Source organism: Myotis brandtii, unplaced genomic scaffold (assembly GCF_000412655.1).
Source record: "Myotis brandtii unplaced genomic scaffold, ASM41265v1 scaffold958, whole genome shotgun sequence".
NCBI classification, from domain to species: domain Eukaryota; kingdom Metazoa; phylum Chordata; class Mammalia; order Chiroptera; family Vespertilionidae; genus Myotis; species Myotis brandtii.
Genome location: NW_005371960.1, coordinates 364,139 through 376,447, shown reverse-complemented (window position 1 = coordinate 376,447; position 12,309 = coordinate 364,139). Strand labels below are relative to the sequence as shown.

Genomic DNA, 12,309 nt, shown 5'->3' with positions numbered 1-12,309 from the left:
TGGGCCGCCCAGCCTGGGGGCTTCCCTCGGCAGAATCTTCGCGGGATCGACGTGGGTCCCCATAGAAGGGATAACCTGAACTGCATTAGGTCACTGCGTGTAGTCTCTGTGACTCAGAAACAGCCTCCCTCTTGGCTTCTCTAGTGGGCACCGGGCCTAAATGAGGCCAAAGTAAAGAGCTTCTTTAAACTTGCGACCTAGCGTCAGATTGTGCACAAGTCACTTCCCCAGGGTAGCCTGCTCCTTTTGTATCTTTCCAACCAGAACAACAGGCCGAGTCAGTTGGAAATGCTTAAGTGATACCGAAATGCATTCCACAAATACCTAAGGTCTCCCACGTGCGAAGCTCGTGCTAGACCCTCTGGAACATGCAAAACTGAATAGCTATGTAAGTTAATATTTGCAAACCACTTAGAACAGTGCCTGACAGTAAGTGCCATATCTGTATGTTACATAAGTAATACACAGCTGCTCCTTACAAGAGATTTACAATGCAGTTGTAGTGATAAGACCAAAGGAAACCATTTATACGAAATAAAAGGTATGAATGGGAGTAGAGAGTTACTGACTAAGGGGCATATAGTTTCAGTTTTGCAAGATGGAAAGAATTCTGGCGATGGATGGTTGCACAAAAATATGAATGTACTTAATACCCTGAGTTGTATACTTGAAATGGTTGCGATGGTAATTTTATGTGTATATTGCCATAATAAAAGAAAATGGGAAGAAAAGTAAGTGTGATTATAAGAGTGTGTGAGTACGTAGAAGCAATATATACCTAGGACAGTTACCAGACAGGGTCTGCTGCCTGGAGCACATAGTAGCCAATACTATGGCACTAGAGAAAAGAATGGAGATTAATCTGTCAGTTGACTGAAAGAAGACCGGAGGTAAGGCTCAAATCTGTCTGATCCAAGATTTGGGGTGGGGTTTTAACAGGTAGCACTTGAAGGGTTCACAAGAGTTTGTATCCAAGGTTTAAACTTTGGTTCTGGGTCTTGTTAGACAGAATGGTTTGAGCTGGTCTACAGCTAAAGAGGTTGATCAGGGTTGATCTTTGGCCTGTAGTAATCACATACTTCATTTAGGAAGTGGGCCGTAGTTGGATCATGAAAGATGAATTTATACTTTGAAAAATAAATCTGAAGTTAATCATATAAAATAAGATTTTCTCAGTATGCTTTGTCCATGTCTTGGAAACCTAGCCTCAAGAATACATGTTAATACCAAAATTTCCTATTTACTATGCCAAAGAATGTTGTCTCTTATTTCAATGATTTGTTCCATATTAACCAAAATACATCTATCACTGAGCCTAAGAAACTGTTGATAATTATTTAAAGGCAATATTGTTCCCTCTCTATTTTCATGAGCAGATGTTGTGCTCTACTTGGCCAACAGCTAGAACTAATTACCCCATGGTTAATAGCTTTGGGGTTGATGAGAAAATAGTCTAGCTTAGCTAATATTCACTTATCTGAAGATTACTCAAAAGTGATGCTCTAAAACAGCGGTCGCCAACCGGTGGTCCGCGAACCACTGGTGGTCCATGAGGTCCGAAAGGTTGGTGACCACTGCTCTAAAAGTATCAAAGATCTATTTTTCTCTATGTATTTACACACACAAAGTTAGGAAACACTATCAAAGTGACTCGGACTCTCCTGATTAGGTACACAGCTAAAGCAAAATTGTGGGTTTTTTCCTTACTGGTATCTCCATTTGTCTGTGCGGTATGCGTTAGTGGAAATGAAAATTACTTACTCTTAGGACTCACATGTAACACTGTCAAATTTTTCATCTGCTTACACATAAATTGCTACTGGTTTAGCTTTAGTGGTCTCAGGATTTTACTTTAGTGAAAATTTCCACATAGAATGCTTTTTACTTTTAATTAAATTCAAATTACCTGATATCACCCCCAGACACTTTGAATACTCCATTGCAGCCCTGGCCAGGTGGCTCAGTTGGTTGGAGCATTGTTCAGCATCCCAAAAGGCTTCAGGTTCAATTCCCTGTCAGGGCACATACCTGAGTTGCAGGTTCAATCCCTGGTGGGGGCATGTATGGGAGGCAACCGATTGAGGTCTCTCTCTCTCTCTCTCTCTCTCTCTCTTTCTCTCTCTCAGGTCAATACAAACATATCCTTGGGTGAGGATTTTTTTTAATTATGAATATTCCATTGCAAAACACAAGATTTAAATCACTTTTCTTAGTCAATTTATTTTTGCACACCTATAATAACCTTGGCACTCAACACAATCTATAAAAGTCCTCCAAAGGAAGATGCCAATGAGAAAACTGATTATACTACTTTGTGGGGACAGTGATGAGATTAGCAAGAAACTATGGTGTGAAACAAATTGTTAGTTGGTGCTTTTGTAGATTTTAAATAATTACTGTAAACATGAAAGAGTAACAGGAGAAAACAGTTTAAATTGTAGGATGCTTGTCACCAGGTAAATTATAACGAAGCAACATTTCCCTTCAATGCCTTCCACACACCTCTCCTCCCACGTGGTACCTGGAAACTGCAAGTTGCTCCACGGCTTCCAGGATAACCATCAGTCGACCATGTCCCACCCAGGCTGTGGCCCCATTTCCGTATGCACACCCTTTCCTTTCGCTCCTGGTACTTGAGTCGGACTGCTTTTTAAAGAGAATCCAGCTCCCACTTACTATTCCCTAAACACCTTCACTTAGTATGTCCTGTCAGCAACCTTAGCCAACTTTCCAGCTATCTCCTTCCCATGAGCCAAAGTCTAGCTTCCTAACATCGCCACCGATCCAGCGAAGCCACAGGCTTCCTGCCGCTCTGGCCTCACCTGCTTGGCTCAGTCCATCAACACGCACTTCAGTATACGGCACATAGCCGGATTCTACTAATTTGTCCTCCCAAATCTATTTATTTCAGACCTTTACTTCCCACCAACTCCTGGAGAAGAGATGAAAGAAGGTGTAAGCATGTTTGCTCACTCATATATTTAGAAAAGTTAACCTATAGAATTAATTTTCAGCACTTGGTTCAAAATTAGAAAAAGAATATAAATTACTTTTAAAGAGTGCTTCCTAGCCCTTGAGCCTATGTTCATATTAATCATTTAGATGGGAAAAGTTCTCTTGTTTAACAATGTATGTAAATTTTCCACATATATAGTATATCACAGTGACAGTTAGGTAACCAAAAATGGAAAAGTACATTATTCAGCATATAGACCACCTAAGGGTATAATTAATCAGAAAATATTAAAATTGCAAAAAAATAAACTACTGAATACAGGACCAGAAAAATATCTGACTGTCAAAGTACCACATATAGTGAATGTGGAAACAGTTATAAAGCAATAGTAAGACAATGAGAAGGCACACAAGTGAAAATTTCTTGAGAAAAGCTAAGCTAATAACTAATTTTATTCAATAATTAGGGCTATAAAAAGAGTTAATGAAACAAAAACAAAAAGAATCTAGAAATCCATATGGTGAGTCAAGAATTTAAGGAACAGTGGCTTGCTTGCCAAAAAAGGAAAGGGCACTATCTTTCCATTTTAACTCATTTCAAAAAAAAAAAAAAGAATCAAGAAACTAGCATAGTCAAAGACCACAACTTAGCTTTTATTTGTAAAGAATTGTTAATCCTATTATGCAAGTGTGATGGGGATGGATCTTCATTTTAATGATCAGATCAGGGTCATGATTAAGTGAAACCATCCTGAGCAGAAGCAGTGCCAGGCCACCCAGGGGTGTAGCCAGGTAACCGACTGGCCATGGCCTCACGCTTCCAAAGTATCAGAACAGCTGGGAGGGGAAGACACTGCCAAACATGGGCCTGGCTGTGTTCTAGGTGTCAAATGCTGGTCTCGGAAAAATGAACAGAAACAACTTTCAGCAGGAGTCACTTACCTAACGTTATGATAGTTCTAACAATGGAAGCTGCAAGGACCCTGTCATGGAAAGCAGCAATGAACACTCTGAACAGCCTGAATTTCCTGCTTTGGCATATTCTTAATTTTCTCATCTGAAATTTAGAGCGTGCAGAATTGAATACACCAAATTTGATCTATCATTTTCTTTTTGTGGACTTTCAGCGTTCTATGTGCCAAGGCATCTTGGGATGGTGAAAACTTCTATGTTCTCTTTTTTTCTATGATTGTCAGCACTGCGTGTCCTTACTATTCATATTACGATGGAACAAAGAACAAATATGGAAAGTTTTTTCAACAAACAAGTGGAAGAGGCTGCTCCGAGTCTGAAAAAATTGTAGAATAATTTTCTTGCTTCCTTTAGGACTATAAGTAGATATTTTATATACCCTTCATTCTGAATTCTTTGTCTCATTACTGACCTAGAGCCTTCAGGTCTAATAAGGCCTGAAAACTAATCTATAGTTTACAGAAAGCAGATCGGTGGCACCCATGTGAAGGTTTGGGGTAGGAGAGTTAACTGCAGAAGGAGACGAGGGAAACTTCTGGAGGCCTGTAATGGAAATACTCTATGACTTGATTATGACTATGTAGGTGTATACATTTATCAAATGATAAGCTTTTAAAAAGTACATTTTATTGCATATAAATTATAACTCAATAAAATTGTTTTTTAAAAAGTGTGTCTTTATAACCAAAAAATGGAAACAACCCATATGTCCATCAACAGAAACAGATACGCAAAATGTGCCATATGCATACAATGGAATATTATTCAATCTTAAAAAGGAGTGAAATTCTGACAGATGTCACAATATAGATGAACCTTGAAGACATTCTGCTAAGTGAAACCAGACACAAAATGACAAGTACTGTATAATTCCAGTTATTTGAGGTACCTAGAGTAGTCAAAATCGTGGTACCACAATTCTGGCGATGGATGGAAAGTAGAATGGTGGTTGCCAAGGGCTGGGGGGAAGGACCTGGGGAGTGTTTCATGGGTACTGAGTTTCTGATTGGAAGATGGGTGCTGATTGCACATAATGTGAATATATTTAATGCCACAGTACACTTGAAAATTGTTAAAATAATAATTTTCAAGTGATGTATATTTAGCCACAATTCTTCCAAACAGGTGTGACTTTAATGAATCACTCATTAGAATTGACCTATACCAGTGGTCGGCAAACTCATTAGTCAACAGAACCAAATATCAACAGTACAATGATTGAAATTTCTTTTGAGAGCCAAACTTAAACTATATAGGTAGGTACATTGTGAAGAAGTGGCGTTAGAAGAAGTGGGGGGGTGTTGGTCCGTTGGACGACGGGAGACACGGCGCAGGCGGGCCGGGGAATACGCAGCGTGGGGGAGGTACATTGTTTTGAGGTACGTTCGCTGAGGTCGACCCCTTCCAACTCTCCCATCCACACTTGTCTATCTAAAACAAGTATACAAGACGAGTGTGGATGGGAGAGTTGGAAGGGGTCGACCTCAGCGAACGTACCTCAAAACAATGTACCTCCCCCACGCTGCGTATTCCCCGGCCCGCCTGCGCCGTGTCTCCCGTCGTCCAACGGACCAACACCCCCCCACTTCTTCTAACGCCACTTCTTCAAAATAGACTCGCCCAGGCCGAAAACCAACTTCTGCACATGGGCCATGAAGTTTCAATCGCACTGTACGTGCGCGCCCGCACGTGGCATTTTGTGGAAGAGCCACACTCAAGGGGCCAAAGAGCCACATGTGGCTCGCGAGCCGTGGTTTGCCGACCACTGACCTATACAGATGTGCCCTGCTTATTTAACACTAGAGGCCCAGTGCACAAAAATTTGTGCACTCGGGGGGGTCCCTCAGCCCGGCCTGTGCCCTCTCACAGTCTGGGACCCTCGGGGGATGTCCACCTGCTGGCTTAGGCCCGCTCCCTGGGGGATCGGGCCTAAGCTGGCAGTCAGACATCCCTCTGGCAGCCCAGGAGCCCTCAGGGGATGTCCACTTGCCAGCGGGGAGCAGGCCTAATCTGCAGTTGGACATCCTTAGCACTGCTGAGGAGGCAGGAGAGGCTCCTGCCACTACTGCTGTGCTGGCAGCTGGCAGCCTTGCTTGTGGCTGAGCAGAGCTCTCCCTGTTGGAGCGCACTGACCACCAGGTGGCAGCTCCTGCATTGAGCGTCTGCCCCCTGGTGGTCAGTGTGTGTCATAGTGACCAGTCATTCCCAGTTGTTTGGCTATTAGAGTTAATTTGCATATTACCCTTTTATTATATAGGATAGAGGCTTGGTGCATGGTTGGGGGCTGGCTGGTTTGCCCTGAAGGGTGTCCCGAAATAGGGTGGGGGTCCCGCTGGGGCGTCTGAACAGCCTGGGTGAGGGGCTGAGGGCTGTTTTCAGGCTGGCCACACCCCCTTCAGGGTGGGGGTCCCTACTGGGATGCCTGGCCAGCCTGGGTGGGGGGCTGAGGGCCGTTTTCAGGCTGGCCACGCCCCCCGGGCGACCCAAGCTCCCAGCTTCTCCTTTTTTCTTTTTTTCTTTTTTCTGGGATTTATTTATCTTCTATAATTGAAACTTTGTAGCCTTAAGTGGAGCTGAGGGCTGGCCAGGGCAGGTGGTAAGCTTGGCTTCCTCCATCGCCGGGGGCAACCCAAGCCTCCTGCTCGCTCCAGCTCAGTGGCCGCCACCATCTTAGTTGGGTTAATTTGCATACTCGCTCCTGATTGGCTGGTGAGTGTGGCTGGTGGGCATGGCTTTGAGCGTAGCGGAGGGGGGGGTAATTTGCATGTTTCTCTTTTATTATATAGGATTTGATCTCCTTAAAAGTGGATTCAAATCAGACATTTAAAATTAGTTCATGTGCTGTGTGTAGTAATTGTTGATGAATTATTAACTTGTTAATTATCTCTCCTATTTTACTGTATCTTATACTGCAATTATACAAATTAACTTCACTAGAGAGTAATAAAAAATTTAATATAATAGACTGTTACCATTTGAAGACTTGAGTTTGAAGGTCTAAATCTGAGGAGAAGAAATTCAGTGGTGATGGGAAATCTCTGGCCCACACAGGGACAAAAAAATGAAGAAAAGAAATAAAGGAAAACAGTAAGACCTCTTCCCGTTGAATTGGGGGAGGAATGACTGAAAAAATAAGAAAGCTCTACTGAGCACAAGGACAAGTTGTCAGAAGGTGACAGGATGGGAGATTGAAAGGGCACATTCAGAAGACGAGGTGGCATAAATAGAGGCTCCGCAAGGTTCACAGAAAGAAAGAGATGCAGACAATTCTGCATCTTAATTTGTAACTGAACAGAAGCCAGGAGTCTTGAATCACATTTGGATGAGATAAATGGACTCTGTAGATGATCGTGCTTTTTGTCTGATCCAGGTTGCCGTTAATATTAGTCATATGCATTGAGTTCTATTTCCTGATATGCCTATTGATAGAAAGTTCTCATAAGGGTATTTGTCCCCAATTTTCTATAGTCTCAAGAGTATTAGGACAAGAGAACCACATCATCCAGCAATATTCCATAAATCAGCTAGACTCCCCCAAATCTGCAGTGATGAGAGGTGTTACAGGAATGAATGTTAAAACTGAAGTGTCCTACTCCTTGGAACTTTATTTTTTCAGGTCTTTGTTTTCTCCCTCCAGAGATGGAACATTAGAGAAGGAACATTTCATTGTGAATGGGGTTAAGATGGGGCAAGACTTAGGAATGGGGATGTCTATTCTACCCATAATGTTTTAAAACTGTAAGTTTAACAGGGTTTTTCCTTTTTTTTTTTTTTAATGTCTTGACATTAGAAGAGCTGCACCAATATTGCCACATCAAAGTGTTGTGGACTTAAATAAATAAACCACAAGTCAGATTTGGGTTGGATCTACAAAAGCAAAACAATGTGGTCTATTAAGATAATTGTCTACATAATTTAAGCAAACACACATAATTGCTCAATTTCCTGATTGATTTAACCAGGGTAAACCCAAAAGTAAGTTAATTGTTTTTAATCTGATGTTAGAGGGTTAAACTGTGTGCCTTGGGAATTGCTTGTTGTTGGGTTTTTTGTTTTGTTTTGTTTTGTTTAAGAAATGTTATTTTTATTCCAGGTTGTAGAGAGAAAGTCACCTTGTAACTCTGAAGGACTGATTTGCCCTTTGAAAGACTGGATTGGCGTGTACCCTGAGTGTCCCCCAAAAATGTTAGCAGGGTCGATCTCAACCTAGGAGGAGGAAAGGATGCAGAGCAAGAGGGAATGTGACGGAGGCAAGAACAAGCCAACCCTCCCCCGCCTGGTTCCCAGGTCAGCCCTGGGCAGGGAAGACGAGACGTTCTGACATGACTATATGATGAAAGTTGTTATTCACATTGAGTCAGACTTCTTTATACCTCAAAATGAGACTTTTCTGATTTCTGAAAGTGAGTGAAAAGCCAGCCAGAGTGGTGAGGAGAAACTGGGCAGAGCGTGTTTAAAGGCTGAGATGGGAGCGGAAAGGGAGCCTTTTCCTCATTGTGCTCAACCAAGTTCAACCCATTCAATAGTTCAGTGCCATGATCCTCGACAACTTTAGCTCTAACCACCTAGGACAGCCATGCCAGCCTCTATTCTCATCTCTCCTAGCTGGTTCCCACTCCCTGCCACCCTCACACAAAGCCCTCCCATTTCCTTTCAACAACAATGAATACGTCCCAATAAATGTCAAGTCATGCAAATGTTAATGCTATTCCAATACAATCAAACTCAACAGATATCATCTGGCAACCCTATGGTAGTAATTAATCTACATCTAAACCACCAAATAAAGACAATACCAAGTAGAAATAGGTACTAAAGGGTGGACGTACCGATGAGGACCATCTAAATCAGTGGTTCTCAACGTTGGCTGCACATTAGAATCACCTGGGAATCTTTGTAAAATCCTGATTTCTGGGCCTCATCCTCCGGAAATTCTGTTTCTTTGTTACTAATGTTGTGGCCCCACCCCATAACAAAGAAACAGAATTTCCGGAGGATGAGGCCCAGAAGTCAGGATTTTAAAACGATTCCCAGGTGATTCTAATGTGCAGCCAAGGTTGAGAACCACTGATCTAAATGAAAAGCTCTCCCAAAGCTGCAGTCAGGAAGCAATGCAGTTGCTTAAGTGGGTCACAGATCAAGGGGAAACACCACCAAAGCTTGGTTCATGGCGGCTCTGGGGTCTCCAACATTTCCCCCAGTGGTGGTTCTAAATCCTTGCACAGTGAGGCACCGGAACTTGAGGTTCTTGCTTGTGTGGAATGGCTGAGTGCAAACTGGTGTTTTTGGGGGAGGTGGTGTTGGGAAAAGCGTGCTGACAATCCCGCTAATCCAGAACCGCTTTGTAGATTAATATGATCCCACCATAGAGGATTCTTGCCAAAAACAGGTGGTTATAGATGGTGAAACCTGTCTGTGGACATAGCTGGACAAGAGGAGTACAGTGTCATGAGAGACCAGGACATGAGAACAGGTGAAGGCTTCCTCTGTGTATTTTCCATCAATAACAGCAAGTCATCTGCAGATAGTGACCTCGGCAGGGAACAGAATAAGCAAGCAAAGGATGCAGGTGACGCACCTATGGTGCTGGCAGGAAACAAGTGTGATTTGCCAACAAGGACAGTGGACACAAACAAGCCCATGTGCTGCCCAAGAGCGCTGGGATTCCATTCATTGGAACCTCAGCCAGGACCAGGCACGGTGCTGAAGATGCCTTTTGGACTCTGGGAAGAGAAATGTCAGTGCTGAATGAAAAAACTCCATGGCAGTGATGATGGGTGCGAGGTTGCATGGTGTTGCCTTGTGTGGTGATGTAATAAAATGCTTTTTAAGTTCTGGCATCAGGGAGGAGTCCCGGTCAAACTGCACTGACACCTGGTCCTGAGGTCCCTGGAGAAGTGTCTCTGTGTCACCTTCAAACCACAAAGCAGCTCCTGCTGCTTCCCCAGCTCTCGGTGCATCAGGACCACGTTCTCTGTGTGAGACGTTCTCAGAATCACTGCCTCCTCACTTGGGTGTCTGACTAGAGAAACGAACCTCTTGTAACTCCCCAGTATTCTTCCAACGTGGGTTCTCCCCCAACAATCCCAACACTCCCCCTCCACCACAGGTTTTTTTTTTGTCTGAAACCCAATTCGTGCTCTGAAACAGAGAACCAAACGGTAGACATGAAATCCTCTAGGAAACAATGTCTTGAGCGCTAACGTAGCAACTGCTGCTGATTTCTTTTTCTTTTTTACTGTTGAACTTGGAACTGTGATGGTTTTTGGACAAATGTCATAAATTACTGTTTTGCTGAGACTTAAACACACCACCACCAAATCGCTGGTCCCATCATAAAAGAATGATGGATGGAGGATACCAACTACTGGAAGTCACAGGAGACTGAAGACACCGGTTCTGCAGGTTAAAGGGAGTTTGAGAGAAAGTGCAGTTCAGGTGAAGGTGACAGTCACCTTTTGCTGTGAGGTGCTGTGATCTGGGTCACCACATGCATCCAGCATCCCTACCTCAAAGTTTAGGGGTTTGGTATTTGACAATTAAGGACCATTTCTCCTTTGTTGAATACTTAATTTGATGCTAATATATCATCATTTTTACTTGTCAAAACATTTTTTAATTATTCACTTCTTCTCCTTTGTCATTCAAGTTTGCTTTGTCACAGCCTGTGAACACATTGATGGAAAATGTTGACAGAAAGGGGGGAAAAAATAGGTCAAAGAGTCTAGAGCAGCGGTTCTCAACCTGTGGGTCGCGACCCCTCTGGGGGTCGAGCAACCCTTTCACAGGGGTCGCCTAAGACCATCAGAAAACACATATATAATTACATATTGTTTTTGTGATTAATCACTATGCTTTAATTACGTTCAATTTGTAACAATGAAATTGGGGGTCAACACAACATGAGGAACTGTATTAAAGGGTCGCGGCATTAGGAAGGTTGAGAACCACTGACCTAGAGCCTCTCATCCTGATGAGATTTCACCCCTTCCTCCAATGATACCTTTCACTAATGGGATAAAAACAGCCAACACTTAAGAAGCGGCAGGGTCCACTTCCTCTGTCATTAGCAGCTGAGAAATGTTTTAGGTTACAGAGAACTGAAAATCTCTCTCCAGTTCTCCCAGTAAAATGCACAGAGAAACAACAGCCCCTCAAAAGGCTGTTGTATCCAAACAAAGGTGCGACTATGATAAGCCTCTATCATTATGGGCAGTGTCCTACCTGTGAGTGATTTATAAAGGAGAACACGTTTCTATGAATTGTTTCCAAGATCGATTTGTTTCTAAGTTTGTTCTACATCTAAAAGTGATATTAAAATAGTCTCCTACAAGCGAAGGGTGACATAAGCTAAAGACTTTGTTTTTAATACTCCCTGAAGCAGCATTGATTTTATATGTGTTTAATAATAAATGGTAAGTGACCCTGGAAGCAGAGACTCATTTCTAGTGACTAAATAAAATGAACAATATTTAGTTCTTTGAAATTCTTTATCAAAGATGTGCCATAGGAAATACGGCATGTACATCTTCCAAATATGTCAGAAGAGCAAAGAAGGATTATCTAATTATTAACTTCTTCGACATATTTATTTTATTTGCAAGTAATAATAGTTGTAATGCACCAAGTTATTTTTGAAAAATAGTTTTTTTAAACTTACTTGTAAAATAATAATATTTTCATTTATAGCCTTGGGATTTTTAATTAGGTTTTGAAGTCCTTTGAATCACAGAAAGTTCTCTCATGGTTGGTAATTGTATTATCATATTGCTTGTTTTGACAATTTGTAAATAACTGGTTTTAAAATAAATGATGTGTATGATTTAAATTCATGCATTCACTCATTCAGCTCAACCACAGCCTTCAAATATTATTCCTTATCCAAACTCCCTACATACATATCTTCTTTTATCCCCTTTCCTTCAAATTTTTCTATTCTATTTGTATCCTTCCTTATCTACAAACTAGAGGCCCAGTGCACAAAAATCGTGCACTCGGGGGGTCCCACAGCCCGGCCTGAGCCCTCTTGCAGCCTAAGCCACCAGTCAGACATCCTTAGCACTGCCGCTAACCCAAGCCTGACCCGCAAGGATAAGTAAACCATCTGTGACTCCCTGACTTTGTCTTACTGTCATTTCCAATGATCAGGCTGCACAAGGCCTCGCCAACCAAGTCTAGCAGGACGGGCACATGGAGAGTGCAGGGCCTTCATCTGACCTGCCACTGGAATTAGGTCAACCTGAGGGGTTGGGGGTAGGGTAGATGTTTAGGCTGCATCCAAGGTGTCACCAGAACAAAGTATTCACAGAACAGTAATGGACTCTATAGCAACCTATATCAGGTTAACAGGGCTCTCTGTCTGCACAGTTGAGCAAAGTATGG

General features: G+C 42.5%; 1 protein-coding gene and 1 pseudogene across 1 annotated transcript in view; one reads left to right on the top strand and one right to left on the bottom strand.

Annotated features, from left to right (window-relative positions):
* The window catches only part of FEZ2 (fasciculation and elongation protein zeta 2 (zygin II)), a 50,713-nt gene extending 40,689 nt beyond the window's left edge, over window positions 1–10,024 (bottom strand). Inside the window, exons 1-2 of the mRNA XM_005886091.2 lie at window positions 10,021–10,024; window positions 6,620–6,622 (exon numbers count right to left, since the gene is read on the bottom strand). The gene's annotated coding sequence lies outside the window, so the exon portion shown is untranslated. The remainder of the gene's footprint in view (window positions 1–6,619; window positions 6,623–10,020) is intronic.
* Window positions 8,258–9,743, top strand: LOC102250625 (annotated as a pseudogene).
* Window positions 10,025–12,309: the final 2,285 nt, after the last annotated feature.